Raw genomic sequence first — 21,458 nt, forward strand, 5'->3', positions numbered from 1 at the left:
GTACCACAATGTAAACACACAGAGACAAAATGTACAATAACGTCAACACACAGAAACAAACTGTCCCATAACGTCAACACACAGAGGTCAATTATACAATAACGTCAACATACAGAGGTCATTTATACAATAACGTCAACACACAGAAACAAACTGTCCATATCGTCAACAAACAGAGGTCAATTATACCATAACGTCAACATACAGAGGTCAATTATACCATAACGTCAACACACAGAAACAAGCTGTCCCATAACGTCAACACACAGAGGTCAATTATACAATAACGTCAACACACAGAAACAAATTGTCCCATAACGTCAACACACAGAGGTCAATTATACAATATCGTCAACATACAGAGGTCAATTATACAATATCGTCAACACACAGAGGTCAATTATACCATAACGTCAACACACAGAGGTGAATTATACAATAACGTCAATACACAGAAACAAGCTGTCCCATAACGTCAACACACAGAGGTCAATTATACCATACCTTCAACACACAGAAACAAACTGTCCATATCGTCAACACACAGAGGTCAATTATACAATAACGTCAACACACACAGATAAAACAAACTACGGCGTCAGCACACAGAGGCAAAACATTCTACAGTGTCATAATACAAAATGTACGACAGGGTAAAAAAAGATACAAACTGTACCACAACGTCAACACAAAGAGACAAAATAAACCTCGGCTTTAAAACACAGAGACAAAACAAACACACGCGTCAACACACACACTGTACCACAACGTCAACACACAGAGACAAAATAAACATTGGCTTTAAAACACAGAGACAAAACAAACACACGCGTCAACAGACAAACTGGACCACAACGTCAACACAAAGAGACAAAATAAACCTCGGCTTTAAAACACAGAGACAAACTGTCCCATAACGTCAACACACAGAGGTAAATTATACAATGACGTCAACACACAGAGGTCAATTATACCATAACTTCAACACACAGAGGTCAATTATAAACATACCTTCAACACACAGAAACAAAATATCCCTATCGTCAACACACAGAGGGAAATTATACCATAACGTTAACACACAGACACAAAATGTACGATAACGTCAACATACAGACACAAACTGCACAAAAACCGTCAAGAAACAAACAAACTGCACAACAGTGTCCACACACAGAGGTGATATATTACATATTACGTCAACACACATAGACAAACGGTACCATTACGTCAACACACAAAGACAAACTGTCCATAACGTCAACACACACAGATAAAACAAACCACGGCGTCAGCACACAGAGACAAAACATTCTACAGCGTCATGATACAAAATGTACAACAGGGTACAAAAGACAAACTGTACCACAATGTAAACACACAGAGACAAAATGTACAATAACGTCAACACACAGAAACAAACTGTCCCATAACTTCAACACACTGAGGTAAATTATACAATATCGTCAACACACAGAAACAAACTGTCCCATAACGTCAACACACAGAGGTAAATTATACAATGACGTCAACACACAGAGGTCAATTATACAATATCGTCAACACACAGAAACAAACTGTCCATATCGTCAACACACAAAGGTCAATTATACAATAACGTCAACACACACAGATAAAATAAACTACGGCGTCAGCACACAGAGACAAAACATTCTACAGTGTCATAATACAAAATGTACGACAGGGTAAAAAAGATACAAACTGTACCACAACGTCAACACACAGAGACAAAATAAACCTCGGCTTTAAAACACAGAGACAAAACAAATACACGCGTCAACACACACACTGTACCACAACGTCAACACACAGAGACAAAATAAACCTTGGCTTTAAAACACAGAGACAAAACAAACACACGCTTCAACAGACAAACTGTACCACAACGTCAAAACAAAGAGACAAAATAAACCTCGGCTTTAAAACACAGAGACAAACTGTCCATAACGTCAACACACAGAGGTCAATTATACAATAACGTCAACACACACAGATAAAACAAACTACGGCGTCAGCACACAGAGACAAAACATTCTACAGTGTCATAATACAAAATGTACGACAGGGTAAAAAAAGATACAAACTGTACCACAACGTCAACACACAGAGACAAAATAAACATCGGCTTTAAAACACAGAGACAAAACAAACAAACGCGTCAACACACAAACTGTACCACAACGTCAACACACAGAGACAAAATAAACCTTGGCTTTAAAACACAGAGACAAAACAAATACACGCGTCAACACACACACTGTACCACAACGTCAACACACACACTGTACCACAACGTCAACACACAAACTGTACCACAACGTCAACACACAGAGACAAAAAAATAACGGTTTCTACACGCAAGGGCAAACCATACGACACGCTATCCTATAGCTTTACGTTCATTTAGGGTTGGCTATGGTAAACCGATTGACCGCTTTCTCAGGCGGAAGACAATGATTCAATAACGGTTACAAATATTAATAAACCAAAAGTCGAACTATTAATACCCCATGATCAAACGATGAATAGGTAAACATTATTCAATTTTGCAACAATAGTGCACAGTTAACATATGTTTTTTGCAATGGTAGAAAAAAAGATGCCTCCAACGCAATCTAAAGTCTAAAGACATATTTTGAAGAGGTCCAGAAGGCAAAGGCTTTACGAGATAGGATTTGTGGGACGAGCAACATGTTAACGTTATATCATTTAAATAACTCATATTTCAATTAAATGAAATCCTAGAAAACGTACAATATGAGTATGACTTTGTCGACCAAATCGTGTTTCTGAGCCAAAATGATGTCGTCTGTGATATTCGAATGGGCTTTCAACATGATTTTGTAACAATTAAGGAATATGAGGGGAAGATACTGCCTTACTTGCAAGCAAGCTTTTTCCAGTTTCCGTATAAACCGGGAACCCGCTCACTAGTTCAGCAACGTCGAGGTTGGTCAGTAGTTGGATGGGTGACCGCCAGCACGCTATGATTTTTATAAAGTTCCAACAGGCCACGACTACGACGTTCCATTAAACTTTAAGGTCAAAAGTCTAACAAAAAGTCATACTGTAAAAAGCTCTCGTTTAAACGCTAGCCAAACATTTTTCTTTTTGAGGCGAGTTACCTCTATTTCTTGTAATATGGTACTGCTTCGTCATCGTTTTGGAGTGCAATGTGCTTGGGCTAGGCAATTTCATGTGACTGTGTTACATAACTACCTGACCTGCGTTACCGAAAAAGCAATTCTGAAATTGAATAAAAAAAATCATAATTTTAATGATACGTGAAATATTTGTCCTAATAGGTTACCGTGGCAAAAATGTATTTACATGTATTGGAATTTTATTTCTTTGAACATATGATCACATGTACAGTCACCGACTCAAAACTGATAACGGCCAATCCTAGCAAGTGAACAATGATTGTTCGTAATGTTTCTAAATACAGTTTCCAGTTTCTAGATTTTTGTTTCCATTAGTAGATAGTCAACGTTCTTGGTGAATTCAACATTTTTCTACAGATATGAGCACATAATTGTCGCTGCTTCTTTGGGGCTACGAAGCCAACTACACGAGGAAATGATACCGAAAACCATGTCTACCAGTTTTGTGTTTGCTTACAGGAGTTATTACCTCTGAACTACAACATACTCGCGTATTTTCGTATTTCGACTTTATACACCATTTCGTTGCCAGTTTGTTTGTATCCCAACATCCTAACAATGGGTTAGCCCCCTCCCCCGAGCTGTAGTTCGCTCGTGCACTTTGACACTATTACATAGTCTAAACACAAATTTGTCGACAGTATGTGTTATAGCAGAAGGTTTAGATCGAAGGACTATCTCGGATCAAAACAACGTCACATTCAAAATCTCTCGGGACTCAAACCCCCACCACTCAATTTGCACACTCCATTTACGGTCCGGGAGACATATCCCAAGGTACAGATATGCTCAGGGTTAAGGCTACAAGGGGAACAACCAACTTTATACAGACGTGTTCTACCCGTCACGAGTACTATTTCTGCCCGGACCTACAGTACACTTTGTGATCAGAGAGGTCATTCCAAAAACTACAATCTAATTTAAATGTACATATTGTAGCCGAAATCTCAATTTAGCAGTTTGTGATGAATAATGGTTGCGGCATTTTGAAGTTTTGTAGATTAATTTTCGTATGCGCTTATAAGTTAACATAAGATATAGCGCTGAAATTTTAGAGCTCAAAAATAAGTACTTTAAAATCATAAATTTTCGTGGGACATTAAATTTCGTTTATTTCGTGGATAACAAAATCCACGAAATTAAATCCCCTAGAAAACATACATTTGGTATGATATAGAAAGGGAAAAATCAGAAATCAGCGAAATTTAATGTCCTTCAAACAGGCTAGTATATGAAAACGACGAAATTTTAACCCCACGAAAATAAATGATTCTGCAGTACGTTTAAAGTGTGTGTAAGCCATGGTGACGTATACGGCCTAGACCTGTTATTAAGTCTATGTACGTTATAAGTATTTGTTGACTTGAAGGTAGATTTGTTCATTTGTTTGATGGCGACTTGTTGATATTTTATTTAACTTGTCAACTTAAATTAATCGACTTTTTTACGACGTTTACTAAAATTATACTCATAATATTTTAGTTTGACAAATTTAAATCGTATTGTTTTATATACTACAAAGTCACAGTAATGTATGTATACGTGTCGATATATGAGGCGTTGCATCACACTAACACTATATTCCAAAATTGTGGAATTGTTCTGTGCTAACAAGATAACAACTGAATACCCCAGACATTCAGCTACGCATACGTCTTTTTGTACACCTTTAGGAAGAATTAATATAAAAAGACATATTTTTAACAACGAGTCTTTAGTACTTTCATGTTACACGCCGACAGGCCAATTAACGTTATATATGTGTTGTGTTATACAATTAGTAAATTATACCGAATTTTAGACGTGCTTAAGTTCATCTATACACTTGTGATATTGATTTGTGAGTTAGTAGTTCTAATAACATGCATATCATTATCTTAACATTAAGCACGACTTATTATGTCTTCTTGGATACCAAGAGTCTTTCTGAAGCAGATGGCCCGGAATTGCTTCAAATTTTGATTTCCTCCTTTGAATAAAACGAAAGGTTATCAATTTGAAAATAAAACTTCAATTACACGTCAAAGGGAAGATATACATTGAGGTATTTTCTAAGTACAATGAGAAATAAGAAAATGTGTTCCGTGAGCGTCATTTGAGTCTTCAACGAGACCCAACATGTAAATCTTGGTCAAATTCAAGTAATGCCACGTCCCGAATAACAGAACCAGGGTAGTGACAAATTAAAAACCACAAGACAACATACTGAGGATAATCAAACAATGATACCCATATTTTAAAATTTTCAAACAATCAAAACATTTCATGAATTTAAGTAGATCGTTACAAACATGCATACGCCAAGGATACCCATTTTGGCCCTATGCAACGCTAAAGTTTGATAAGAATGAGTCTGGATGGGAACTTTCCGGCAAAACTTGCCGCAATCTGTTGGAAGAACCAGATAAAACTGAAGTTATAAAAATTCATAAAATTATAAGTATATTGGTATGAAAAGATTTCAAGCTCCAAAGACTTATATTTATGTCAGGTACATGTATAAGAGTGCGAAGTCTCTTCCCGACTGCTACTTATTTCACCAGGCGCAGTGTTGGAGCCGTGTTTATGTAACTATCATGCATAAGAGAATTCATGAGATGTCACGAGAGTAAAATCCAACGATTGGCAACTATGTGCTCGATTGAATCAGAGGTAATGTTTATTTATTACTATGTATTCGATTGCGTCAGAGGTAATGTTTACACATTACTATGTGTTCGACAGGAGCAGAGGTAATGTTGATACATTAATTTGTGTTCGACAGGAGCAGAGGAAATGTTTACACATTACTTTGTGTTCGACAGGTCCAGAGGTAATGTTTATACATTTCTATGTGTTCGACAGGTCCAGAGGTAATGTTTACAAATTACTATGTGTTCGACAGGAGCAGAGGAAATCTTTTCACATTATTATGTATTCGACAAGAGCAGAGATAACGTTATCACATTACTATGTATTCGACAGGAGCAGAGGAAATGTTTACACATTACTTTGTGTTCGACAGGAGCAGAGATAATGTTTACATATTACTATGTGTTCGACAGGACGGAGGTAATGTTTACACATTACTATGTGTTCGACTGGAGCAGAGATAATGTTTACACATTACTATGTGTTCGACTGGAGCAGAGATAATGTTTACACATTACTTTGTGTTCGACAGGAGCAGAGATAATGTTTACACATTATTTTGTGTTCGACAGGTCCAGAGGTAATGTTTACAAATTACTCTCTCTTCGACAGGAGCAGAGGTAATGTTTACACAGTACTATGTGTTCGATTGCGTCAGAGGTAATGTTTTCACATTAATATGTGTTCGACAGGAGCAGAGATAACGTTTACACATTACTATGTGTTCGACAGGAGCAGAGGAAATCTTTTCACATTATTATGTATTCGACAAGAGCAGTGATAACGTTAACACATTACTATGTATTCGACAGGAGCAGAGGTAATGTTTACTCATGACTTTGTATTCGATTGATTCAGCGTTAATGTTTACACATTACTTGGTGTTCGACAGGTCCAGAGGTAATGTTTACAAATTACTCTCTCTTCGACAGGAGCAGAGGTAATGTTTACACATTAATATGTGTTCGACAGGAGCAGAGGAAATTTTTACACATTACTATGTGTTCGATTGATTCAGCGGTAATGTTAACACATTACTTGGTGTTCGACAGGTCCAGAGGTAATGTTTACACATTACTATGTGTTCGATTGCGTCAGAGGTAATGTTTACACATTACTATGTGTTTGATTGCGTCAGAGGAAATATTTATACATTAATATGTGTTCGACAGGAGCAGAGGAAATTTTTTCACATTATTATGTATTCGACAAGAGCAGAGATAACGTTAACACATTACTATGTATTCGACAGGAGCAGAGTAAATGTTTACACATTGATATGTGTTCGATTGATTTAGAGGTAATGTTTACACATTAATTTGTGTTCGACAGGAGCAGAGGAAATGTTTACACATTACTTTGTGTTCGACAGGTCCAGAGGTAATGTTTATACATTTTTATGTGTTCGACAGGTCCAGAGGTAATGTTTACAAATTACTATGTGTTCGACAGGAGCAGAGGTAATGTTTACACATTACTATGTGTGCGATTACGTCAGAGGTAATGTTTACACATTGATATGTGTTCGACAGGAGCGGGGGTAATGTTTACACATTAATATGTGTTCGATTGCGTCAGGGGTAATATTAACACATTACTATGTATTCGACAGGAGCAGAGTAAATGTTTACACATTGATATGTGTTCGATTGATTTAGAGGGAATGTTTACACATTAATTTGTGTTCGACAGGAGCAGCGGAAATGTTTACACATTACTTTGTGTTCGACAGGAGCAGAGATAATGTTTACATATTACTATGTGTTCGACAGGAAGGAGGTAATGTTTAAACATTACTATGTGTTCGATTGCGTCAGAGGTAATGTTTACACATTACTATGTGTTCGACAGGAGCAGAGGTAATGTTTACACATTATTTGGTGTTCGACAGGAGCAGAGGTAATGTTTACACCTTAACATGTGTTCGACAGGAGCAGAGGAAATGTTTACACATTACTATGTGGTCGATTGATTCAGCGGTAATGTTAACACATTACTTGGTGTTCGACAGGTCCAGAGGTAATGTTTACACATTACTATGTGTGCGACAGGAGCAGAGATAATGTTTACATATTACTATGTGTTCGATTGCGTCAGAGGTAATTTTTACACATTACTATGTGTTTGATTGCGTCAGAGGAAATATTTATACATTAATATGTGTTCGACAGGAGCAGAGGTAATGTTTACACATTAACATGTGTTCGACAGGAGCAGAGGAAATGTTTACACATTACTATGTGTTCGATTGATTCAGCGGTAATGTTAACACATTACTTGGTGTTCGACAGGTCCAGAGGTAATGTTTACACATTACTATGTGTTCGATTGCGTCAGAGGTAATGTTTACACATTACTATGTGTTTGATTGCGTCAGAGGAAATATTTATACATTAATATGTGTTCGACAGGAGCAGAGGAAATGTTCACACATTACTATGTATTCGACAAGAGCAGAGATAACGTTAACACATTACTATGTATTCGACAGGAGCAGAGTAAATGTTTACACATTGATATGTGTTCGATTGATTTAGAGGTAATGTTTACACATTACTTTGTGTTCGACAGGAGCAGAGATAATGTTTACACATTACTATGTGTTCGACAGGAGCAGATATAACGTTAACACATTACTATGTATTCGACAGGAGCAGAGATAATGTTTACACATTGATATGTGTTCGATTGATTCAGAGGTAATGTTTACACATTACTTTGTGTTCGACAGGAGCAGAGATAATGTTTACACATTATTTGGTGTTCGACAGGAGCATAGGTAATGTTTACACATTAATATGTGTTCGACAGGAGCAGAGATAACGTTTACACATTACTATGTGTTCGATTGCGTCAGAGGTAATGTTTACACATTAATATGTGTTAGACAGGAACAGAGGTAATGTTTACACATTAATATGTGTTCGACAGGAGCAGAGATAACGTTTACACATTACTATGTGTTCGATTGCGTCAGAGGTAATGTTTACACATTAATATGTGTATGTTAACACATTACTTGGTGTTCGACAGGTCCAGAGGTAATGTTTACACATTAATATGTGTTCGATTGCGTCAGAGGTAATATTAACACATAACTATGTGTTCGATTGATTCAGATATAATGTTTACACATTGCTTGGTGTTCGACAGGTCCAGAGGTAATGTTTACACATTACTATGTGTTTGACAGGAGCAGAGATAACGTTTACACATTACTATGTTTTCGACAGGAGCAGAGATAATGTTTACACATTACTATGTGTTCGACAGGAGCAGAGATAACGTTTACACATTACTATGTATTCGACAGGAGGAGAGGTAATGTTTGCACATTACTATGTGTTCTACAGGAGCAGAGGTAATATTTATTCATTACTATATATATATGTAGTAGGGTAGTTTTACAGTCGCTACCTCCCAAATTCCTGGAGGTTCCTCCGAAATTCCTGGAGGTGAGGAATTTGGGAGGAGGCGACTGTAAAAGGGATTGAACTTTGTGGAATGTATGACGCAATGTCCCTACGAAATTTCTATAGGTAAGGAATGTGGGAGGGAGTGACTGTAATGAGGATTGAACTTTGCAGAATGTATGACATGATGTCCCTCCAAAATTCTTTGGAATTCACCCGTATACCTGTCGAGGATATCCTTTAATCTAGATATACATAGAACGTATGACGCAGCTGGTATGTGTGATGCAAGACTGAACATGTTAACTTTATTATAGTAAAACCTTGAGTTAAAAATAACAGTGACACAACCTGAAGTGTATATAAGGTAAACATTTGAAGTATACACAAATGGCTCATAAGATTGTCGATAGGATAGTCAGAGAAGACCTCACACTGACAAGTATATCACACAGTCAAGTCGACTGTCGTCTTGGAATTACACAATAAATCATCGTGAAAAAAGTCAAAGGTGAGCTGAAGATCTGTTTAAAAGAAGACGGGAAGAGTATACAAATAACAGGAGACTATTATAAAAAGATACTGTTTCTGTCAGAGAGCTTACAGTGTGTTTGTGCTTTGATTCACGGAAACTAACATGTCAGATATTACGACAGATTGTATCCGTCATACTTCATATCATATACGACCAGTACATCAGTCTATGATGAAATGCGAGAATCGATTACAAACCTTCCAAAACTGGCCCCAACAAATACGTCAGACTCCAAACGAACTCGCCCGTAACGGATTTTTTTATTCAGGACATAGCGATAAAAGATAAAGCATTTAAGCTCCTGGACATCCTGCGATTCTGCCGAAATCGAACATAATAGATGGTCGACAGATTGTATATATTTACAAATGATCATACCTCTATACGCCTAAGGTTACACGGAATCTAAACATCTTAATGGAATTATTTGAGGAGAGGCTTCATTCCTACATGAGAAATCGTATCGAGAAAAACGCTTATAAGAAGATTGTGAAAAACTTACTATGTCTAGCCTATGCGTTAAACGTTAAAGACATCATATCGAAATTGTTTGTATGTGGGGGGTGGGTGGAGAATCAAGCTAACCAGCAAGGACATGACTGTGTCATGCTTGATAGTGAAGACATAGTAGATCGATATTTTGAAAAAGCCTTGTCAACCGTCAATCATTTAGAAGCGGAGAACCTGTGACGCGAGTTTTGTATTCAATCCTGTGTTCCTTCCAACGTGTTACAGAACTTGATAGACGATGAACGATTCCGTTATGAAAACTATGTAAAACAACATTTCAGTAGGAAAATTCAAAAGTTTGTGAAGAAAATAGACATTGTCCGACTGAAGCTTTTTATCTAACATGGAGGATACACAGTCAACTATTGAGAAAATGGACTCTTTATTTAATTTTGTGTATGCTTTTCACTTGTATCATCAATCATCTAATTTAGTAAAACATTTAATAGAAGAAGTTAACAGATGGAACATTCCCAATGATATCCGAAACAATTATATTTCAAATGTGTCTTGTTCAAAATATAGGGAAATAGAATTGAAGAAACTATGGCGAAGAAAAAAGATTTATGAAATGGTTCAATCTATGTCTCATGTAGAGAGTCGCTTTATAAAACCGTAATGTTTATCAGTTTTGTTCATTTATGTGGAGACTTTTGAGACAACAGCTTGAGTATGTATTCACTGATTCATGTATTGTTATTAAAATGTTAATTGATTGTCTGTCTTGTCGTTATTATATTGTCAACGTGAACATCAGCATGCTTATTTAAATTATTAAAATGTATGCAAACGAACGTACTTTTTATCACTATTTTAAATTTTTACAAAACGTTATTCTTTTTTAAATATTCTGAATGATGTAAATGTTCACATTTAAAAAATGTATGTTGTAGAAAAATGTTAACACAGCAGGAAAAACAGAGAGTGAATGACATTTATTATAATTTTGATAACGGTGGAACATTTTTAAGTCCAACAAAAGTAAATACTGAAATCACAAGGATTTAACTCTCCAGGTTTATATAAGATCAGACGATACATTCAAAGTCTCGACGACTACAGTCTGCAAAAACCTGTAAAACGTTCATTTAGGCGCGCACGTGTAGAAGTAGGAGAACCATTCGTACAATATGATAACGATTTATTGGACATGGCATCACTTGTCAAACATAACTCAGGCGTGAGGTATTTGTTGATGGTTATCGATGTGTTCAGCCGCTTTCTCTGGATCGAACCTATTGAAACAAAAACAGCAAAAGAGGTATTAGAAGCCTTCAAGAAAATAGTTGAAAGAGGTAGAATCCCCCAAAAAATTCATTCATACTTGGGTAAAGAATATAATAACCGCTGGTTCAAACGTTGGTGTCTCGATAATAACATCCATTATTTTACTACACAAAACGAAATTCACGCCCCCATGGTAGAGCGTGTCAATAGAACATTTAAGACCATGATATTTCGCTACTTTACAAAATATAGAACCTATAAATACATTGACAAATTACAGAAATTTGTCGCTTCGTATAATGCCACACCCCACCGCTCCCTCAATGGAACAGCTCCAAAGGATGTAAATGACAACAATCAAGCAGATCTTTTTGCTTACATGTACTTGAGGAAAAAGAAACTTAAAAGGAAAAAGCAGAAAAAGACAGTTGAAACGAAAAAACCTAATCCATACAGATTCAAGATAGGAAGTTTAGTTCGTATATCACACATGAAACAGTTGTTTAAGCGTGCCTATCAACAACAATGGTCTTCAGAGATATTCAAGATACACAAAAGAGTTCTAATGCAGGGCATACCACTGTATCACTTGATAGACTTTTTAGGTGATACCATCAAAGGACATTTTTATCAGCCAGAATTACAACGAGTTGAAAAAGATGAAAAAACGTTATGGTTTATTGAGAAAAATATACGCAAACGTAGGAGAGGAGGTCAGATCGAGTGGTTTGTCCAATTTGAAGGATGGCCCTACAAATATAACCAATGGATTCCCGAGAAAGATATCAAAAACGTGACAAAAGCTAACATGGCACACTACGTAATCATTAACAGTAACAAGAATCTCGACTACTTCCCTGACAACAAACCATACCATTTTCGCTGTCAACTAAAATCACCCATTACTCTGAATGATACCTGGAATGTAGCACTCGTAGACATATGTGTAACGACTGTGAATACAAAGACGAGAGAAAATTTATACATACAACGCGATCTTGTTGGAGAATCCGTAATCGATGGCGAGAAGCAGAATCTACTTCGAATGGTGAAAGCTCAGAAAGTTGCAAGCTGGAGTCAAACACTTGACACTCCTCAATACGTTCCTGTAAAGAAATCAGAAATTAGAGATATAGAAATATCTATAAAAGACAACGAAGGTAACTTTGCTTCATTCTTAAAGAAGCCAGCAACGATTACACTTCATTTTAAAGCCTACCCATTTTACAGATGAATGTTTCTAACCTATACGTACCCAATGTGGGTAAGTGGCTACAGTATTATCGAAAGGTTACGGATGGAAAGATCAATCCTTATACAGATATGCAAGATGTAAAACAAAGGGGAGGAGGTATATCAGGCGATACGACAGAATTCATCATTCCCATTGACAAGTATAGCAGTGACGGAGAGAAAGCCTTACCGGCACGAAACCTCAATGTTAACATGGTATCACCATCACAACAAATAGTAGATCAAGCCAAGTCAGAGTTAAAAAAGAAGAGAAAATTAACAACAGCTCATTCTAACAGAAAACGTCGAAGAGTGCAGACAAAATCAAACCTAAGACAAGAAAACAGGTTAAGAAAAAATCAAAGCGAAATCCTACACAAAAGTGGAAGTCTACACACAAACATAAGAAATCAACTAAGAATCACTTGCTATCATCATGGCTACAATAAACAAGGACTTTTTCAGAGAAGCTCAACCTTCACAACTGGAACTTTTTGAACTACCACCCACACAGACAGCCGTTGAAAACGTATACTATCAAGATGTACTACCAATATCACAAATGACTGGAGATTCACCCATAGAATTCGTCGTTTCCGGCCAAATGGTATGGAATACATTGACATGAAAAATTCGTTAGTTTGCGCTAAAATAAAGATTAAAAAGACGGATGGATCTGCTATAAACTCTACTGAAGACGTGGGACCTGTCAATTTTTTGTTACCTGCTCTGTTTTCACAAGTTGACGTTACACTTCAAGGTAGAACTGTCATCTCTACCACGAGTAACTATGCTTACAAAGCATATATTCAAACATTATTGAAGTATGGGAGAAATGCAGAATCATCACAGTTAACAACACAGTTATGGCATAAAGATACTGATAGTGGAAATGGACGATAAAGATGTGAGGACGGGTAATAATTTAGCTTTACTGGAACGGGCCGAATTATTTGAAGGTGGTAAAGTTGTAGATTTAGAAGGCCCCATATTTCACGATCAATTCAAAATGGATAGATATTTACTCAATCAAGTAAACGTAAATGTAAAGATGTACAGATCAAAGTCAGAGTTTTGCTTACTTTCCGGCGAACAAACCCCCAGCTACAAGGTCGAGTTTGAAGATATTAGACTACGCATCGCTAAAGTCGAAGTAAACCCTGCCGTCATCTATGCCCAAAGTCAAGCCCTAGCAACAACTACTGCAAAATACCCATTTACAGAAAGTGTACTAAAAGATGTTACTCTTGCTGCCGGAGGAACCAGTTTTACATATGATAACATATTTCAAGGAATGAGGCCAAATTTTGTAACCATCGGATTTGTCGATAGTACCGCCATCACGGGAGTATACAATCAAAACCCATGGTTCTTCCAACCATTCAATGTAACATCCATTGGTCTCTATGTGGACGGAATACCCATAGGAGGTAACGCCATAAAACTAGATTACGATGCTACCCCTGGCCAGACCACCATTCCAGTCCTCAGAAACATGTTTAAAACAACTGGAAGATGGTTATCCGATTGTGGATTAGATATCAACAGACAAGGCGTTTCAAATGGTTATTCGTTATACACATTTAATTTGGAGCCCATTTTTTCAAGGGAATCAGTATCTTACCTTGTTAAAACAAGGAAACGTCAGACTGGAAATCACATTTGGAAGTACACTGTCCAAGGCCATTAGCTGCATCGTATACGCCGAATATCCCGGCTATTTTGAAATCAACGCTGCAAGAGACATTTTAAAACCATGAACACCAATCAACTTCGTTGCGTCATCGACTGTGATCTCGTTATGAGAGAACTTGGCATAGATATATATGCATGTGATCGTATACCGACACATATAGAACGATTCCCCACTGGATTTATTGTAAATACCGATAAAAGTCATCAACCCGGGCGACATTGGGTAGCTTATTATATTAATCGATGACAGAAAAGGAATTTTTTGACAGTTATGGTCATCCACCACAATACTTTTCACTTCCAAACTGTACATCTTTTAATGTAACACCACTACAGAGTGTTAAATCTGACGTATGTGGACAATACTGTTTGTTTTATTTACTCAATCGATGTAGAAATGTATCGCTTAGCACTATTGTTAATGTATTTGGTAATGATTATAAGCATAACGATGAATTTGTATATGATTACATTTATAATTCTTTTCCGTTTTGTTTTCAAACTGGTGATGGGTACCAATCGTGCTGTCCCAAATATCAATAAAATGTATATACATCACTCACTTGTTTTCATTTTAAATCATGTCACACTCAAGTCTGGTCCCCATCGTCTGTCCTGCCACGATCCAGTTGGCGGGCAGCTCTGGAAGTGAAAAGACCTTTTTGATGAAACAAATGTTAGAACATGCTGACGATTTGTTTAGTCAACCTACAGCTAAGATTATGATCTGTTACGATACTTGGCAGCCTATGTTTGATGAACTAAAACGTAATATCAAGGAAATCACCTTTGTTAAGGGAATACTGGACGAAACTCAATTTAAAGAGTGGACATCTATTACAGACAAACACTAGATAATAGTGTTAGACGATTGCTTGATAGAAGGGTCTAATTCTGTACAGCTTATGAAAATGTTTTGCATAGGATCACATCATCGAAATGTAACAGTTATATTTTTAGTACAGAACGTATTTCAGAAGGGAAAAGTCATGCATACTTTAAGTTTAAATACTCATTACTTCGCCCTGTTTAGAAATTATATAGATCAAGCACAAATTGAGACATTGGGGAGACAGATGTTCCCCAGACGATTGGAATATTTTAGACAGAGTTACCTTTCTGCCGTTTCTAAAAGATACGGATATCTTTTTGTCGATGTCAGTCCACATGCTTCACAGTTGAATATTGTCGATGGTCCGACAGAAATTCCCCCACTTCGTACTCGGATATTGCCCGGACAGGATCCAATCATCTACGAACCGAAAAAATGAATTATTTTCTTAATTTTTTGCTTTCCGCGCCACGTCATCAACAAATAGCCATCATTAACACGCTAAGCAGAGACCAATTGAAATTATTGACGAAGATTATATATAATACAGTCATAGACAACGTTCTGATGTCAGATGAAGATAAAAAGAGTGTATCCAAACAGAAACTTGCCATTCGAAAAGTGTTAGCTAAAGATATAACACCGAAGCAGAGGAGAAGGAGATTTTTAAGTATCTTTGAAATGTTACCAATATTCATCAAAAACTATCAACGATGGCAAGAGAACTCGTCCTCATAACCAAAACCAAATATGACAGATTAATTGCTGAAACTGACAAACCTGATGAAATAGATTCTATAAACAAACCTGACAAAATAGAAATTGAGAAACCTGATGAAAACGACGAACAAAAGAAAAATGACATAAACCAACCTAATGAAGCTAAAAACGAAGACATACAAACAAAACAGAAAGGAGGGAAGTTAGCATTAGAAGGTACACCGGAACGTTTTATGAATAATTTAAATAAATCAGTCAAGCGTAAATGGTTATCATTTAAGGTGTAATTTTCTATCCATTTGTGTTCCGTCATGTATAGACACATTCCTATGACGTTGTGCATTCAACAAACTTTCACCCCAATACGACTATATTCTCCATACTATTACAACATTTCTATATTTAATCTCTTCAAATATTTTACATACGACGATATATATATAAATACACCCTTTAACGGGGTAAGCTCATAGTGTAGTCGACAGCCATGGCCGAACTATCCTCGATAGAACAGCTACTGCGTGACTATCCCGATGCTGTTGTGGCAGGACAATTACGAGAACTTAAGAGGAAACTTGGGGAAGACAAAGAGAATCAACCACCTTCCAAACAACTGAGACTTGCCAACAGTAGTTACCAATGCCACATCTGTGATAAGCGTATAAGAAGAATAGACAACTACAAGAGACATCTGGCCGGTCATGAAAAACTGTTCCAGTGCTCTCTTTGTAATGCTTCATTCGCTAGGAAGGATGGTTTGAATCAACATATGACGAAAAGACATCCTAAGCAAGATGGTGGGAACGTTCAAACGTTAAACAACCTTATATCGACTCTCAAGCCATCTCGCTTACAATCTCCAATACCTGGACCGTCTCACGTGCAGTCTACCATGCCTGGACCGTCTCATGTGCAGTCTCTCATACCTGGACCATCTCACACACAGTCTCCCATGTCAGGACCGTCCCACGTACAGTCTCCCATGCCAGGACCGTCTCACATACAGTCTCCCATACCAGACAGATATTCACCCATAGTCGAACCTGTCACACCGCCTGTAAATACCCATCAATTTGCGGATGATAGCAGCTTAAATGGTAGCGCCAATGTGAGATCTATCTACCCTAATGATAATGATGATGTAGATTTACTCACTTTCTTCAGCAACATCCGAGAGGAAGTAGTGGACCATGTTAAGAAACAGTGTCATTCTTTACGTGGAATCAAGTGGTATATCTGTGTACAAGTTGAACTAGAAAAAGAAGATAAAGAGGGGAATAAACAGCAATCGTTCCCTCATTTTCGGAGTCAAAACTATGTTTATCTACCAAGTGAAACCTTTTCTCTACATAATTTAAATGAAGCTTACCAGAAAATGTTTGTATCGTTTCAAGAATACCTGAGAGAGGGATCCAATTGGAGACTTAAAAAAATAGTGAAATTGGAAATCTATACCGTTAACTACTCACCTTTGAGTGGCTCTTCATACATACCGACACCAGTCACATTCAAATATTCCAGTGTGATCAACATCATCAACCGGGACGAAAAATGCTTTCTATGGTCCGTCTTGGCCTCTCTCCATCCCAGTCATGAGATCCCGGAAAAAGTAACAAACTACACATCCTATGAATACGAATTGGACATGTCTGGAATTCGTTATCCCGTGACAATATCGCAAGTTGAAAAGTTTGAAAAACAAAATAACATTTCTGTAAATGTGTTTGGATATGAGGATAAGGATATTTTCCCCATGTACGCTACGAAATTACGGCAAGTATGTCATCACGTCAATTTATTGTATTTGAAGCAAGGTGAGAAAAGTCATTATTGTCTCATTAGGAATCTTGATAAGTTTTTGTTTAGAACTAAAAACTCCAAACATAAGACTTATTTTTGCCATAATTGTCTTCAAGGGTTTACGAGAAATGATCTCTTAGAACATCACATTCAATACTGTTCAAAACATGATCCACAACATGTCAAACTTCCAAAGGAAGATGAAAACATACTAGAGTTTGAGGATTTTGCAAAACAGTTAAAAGTACCTTTTATCATCTATGCAGATTTTGAAACTTTCGCTCAGAGAATGGATACATGTCGGCCCAACCCTAAGCAATCGAGTACAACTCGCAATACAAAATTTGAACCTTGTGGGTTTGGTTATCAAGTCGTTAGCATAGACAAAAGGTATAACAAACCACCAGTTATTTATCGCGGTCCAAACGTAAGTAAAACTTTTCTGGAAAGTATAGTAAAGGAAGAAAAAGAAATCCATGACATTTTAAAACATGTAGAACCTTTAGTCATGTCCCCAGAAAACGAGCGATAGTTTCAAAGTAGCACAAAATGTCACATATGTAGTCACTATTTTACAGAAAATGACGTCAAAGTCAGATATCATTGTCACTTGACAGGCAAATTTAGAGGTGCCGGCTGTCAGAACTGTAATCTCAATTTCCAATATCCCTCCTTTATTCCCGTTGTGTTTCACAATCTAAAAGGGTTCGATGGGCACATACTCTGTGAAAGCGTGGGTTTATTTAAAGATCATGATATCAAGTGTATACCCAATAACATGGAAAAATATATTTCATTTAGTTTGGGGAATCTTCGTTTTATAGATTCGTTTCAATTAATGTCTCAAAGTTTGGAATCGCTTGTCAACAATCTAGCTCAGGACGGATTAGGGTCATTTAAACATTTAGTCAATGAATTTTCTGTAGAGCACGCAAACCTGTTGTTGAGGAAAGGGGTATACCCTTATGAGTATGTAGACAACGTAAACAAATTTGACGAAACATCTTTACCTCCAAAGTCAGCTTTTTACGGCCATCAAGCAAATCAGGCATTGCAGATGTAGATTATGAGCATGCACAGAGTGTTTGGAATACATTAAACATTAAGAATTTGGGAGAATAACACGATCTCTATTTAAAGACAGATGTTCTACTCTTGGCTGATGTGTTTGAAAGTTTTAAAACCATTTGTATGAATTATTACAAGCTAGACCCGGCTCATTTTTATACAAGTCCCGGACTTGCATGGAGTGCTGCACTCAAAATGACTAGAGTCTGTTTAGAATTGTTGACAGATCGAGACATGTATCTGTTTTTTGAGAGTGGGGTGCGAGGTGGCGTGTCCATGATATCAAACAAATACTCCAAGGCTAACAATCCCTACGTATCAGAAGCTTACGATTCCTCTAAGCCTGACAAATACATCCTCTATACGGATTGTAACACCCTCTACGGTAGGGCCAGGGCGGAGCCGTTACTCACGGGATAATTTCAGTGGGTTGACAATGTGGAACATTTCGATGTTGAAAACATATCGAAAGATGGCGACATAGGGTACGTATTAGAGGTAGACTTAGAATGCCCGACATAACTACATAATCTTCATTCGGACTATCCGCTTGCTCCGGAAACCAAAGTCATTTCTGATGAAATGTTATCTCCTCATAGCAAAGAGTTATGGAAAGAATTACATCCAAGTCATAAACATGCCGATAACAAGCTGTGGGGGCGCATTGCCACCCCTAAACTCGTACACACGTTAGAAAACAAGACAAAATATATCTGTCATTACAGAAATGTACAGCTGTACTTGGAGTTGGGTATGAAACTGACAAAGATTCATAGAGTATTACAGTTTAGACAGCATCCGTGGTTGAAGAAATACATAAATTTTAATAGTCAAAAGAGACGGGAAACAACCTCTGAGTTCGAAAAAGATTTTTTAAAATTAATGAACAACTCCGTGTTTGGTAAAACCATGGAAAACGTACGCAACAGAGTCGACATAAAACTGTCCCATACAGAAAAGAAAATGAAAAAGTACGTAGCCAAACCGTCTTTTCAAAGATTTAAAATATTCAATGAGGATTTGGTGGGAATAGAGAACAGTAAAATCAAACTAGTCCTCAACAAACCAGTATACGTGGGTCAGTGTATTTTGGATCTCTCTAAATGTATCATGTATGATTTCCACTACAACCACATGCTGTCTAAATATGAGAACGTTTGCTCATGACCGACACCGACAGTTTGATGTATGAAATATCAGATATTTCAGACTTGTACGATACCTTACACGAAGACAAGCATCTGTTTGATTTATCAAATTATCCTACTGGTCATCCAATCTATGACGTCACAAACAAAAAGACACCGGGAAAGTTCAAAGACGAATTAGGTGGGAAAATTTTACAAGAGTTTGTTGGACTGAGACCGAAAATGTATTCTTATGCATATGACCAAAAATCGAAACAGATAGCAAAGGGTATCAATCGAAGTACCATAGTACACGACTTACGTCACGACATGTATCTAGAATGTCTGTTCGATTCTAAAACAATCATGTGTGATATGAATTCCATCAGAAGTGACAGACACGACTTACACGTATACACTATCAGAAAAGCCGGTCTCTGTAGTTTTGACGTCAAACGCTACGTAAAAGAAAATGGTGAAACATGGGCATATGGTCATTACAGAATAAAAAATATCTTTTTTTTAATTACATGTTGTACATAGTAGTTCTAGATTATTGTTAAGTGCTTGTCGAAATGTCGAAATACAAGCGTTACATATTGTAAGAGTTACTTCCCTTACATGTATGTCTATGGAACGCCATAGCTGTCACATATGGCATACAAATACTATATGAATTGATATTTTCATTATATTATATGATTTTATCATCATATTATTCGATTTTATCATTATATTATTTGATATCATTATTATATTATTTGATTTCATCATTATGTGATTTGATTTTATCATTATATTATATGCTGTCATCATTATATTATTCGATTTTATCATTATATTATTTCATATCATCATTATATTATTTGATTTCATCATTATGTGATTTGATTTTATCATTATATTATATGATGTCATCATTATGTTATTAGATTTTATCATTATATTATTTCATATCATCATTATATTATTTGATTTCATCATTATGTGATTTGATTTTATCATTATATGATTTGGTTTCCATTGTATTGTAAGCTTTCATCATTATATTATTTGATTTTATCATGATATGATTTGATATTATCGTTATATGATTTGGTTTCACCATTATATTATACGCTGTTGTCGTGATATGATTTGGTTGTATCGTTATATTATTCGATTTCATTAATATATGATTGAACTTTATCATTATATTATTTAGTTTCAACATCATAGTATATGCTTTCGTCATTATATGATTGAGTGTAATCGTTATGTTATTCGATATTTTATCATTATACCATTCCGTCATCATATTATTCACAAACATCATGATGTTGCACAACTTCATTATATTATTGTACAACTTCATTATACGTTGGATACGATTCTGACAAGCGTCTCCGCGAATCCGAAGTAAACGGAACTTTTCACCGGGGCCCCTTTCTGCCATGTTACTACGTTAATACCGCCATTTCTGACGAACGAAGCGGTGCTGCT

This window comes from Mizuhopecten yessoensis, unplaced genomic scaffold (assembly GCF_002113885.1).
Source record: "Mizuhopecten yessoensis strain PY_sf001 unplaced genomic scaffold, ASM211388v2 scaffold371, whole genome shotgun sequence".
In the NCBI taxonomy this organism is placed as follows: domain Eukaryota; kingdom Metazoa; phylum Mollusca; class Bivalvia; order Pectinida; family Pectinidae; genus Mizuhopecten; species Mizuhopecten yessoensis.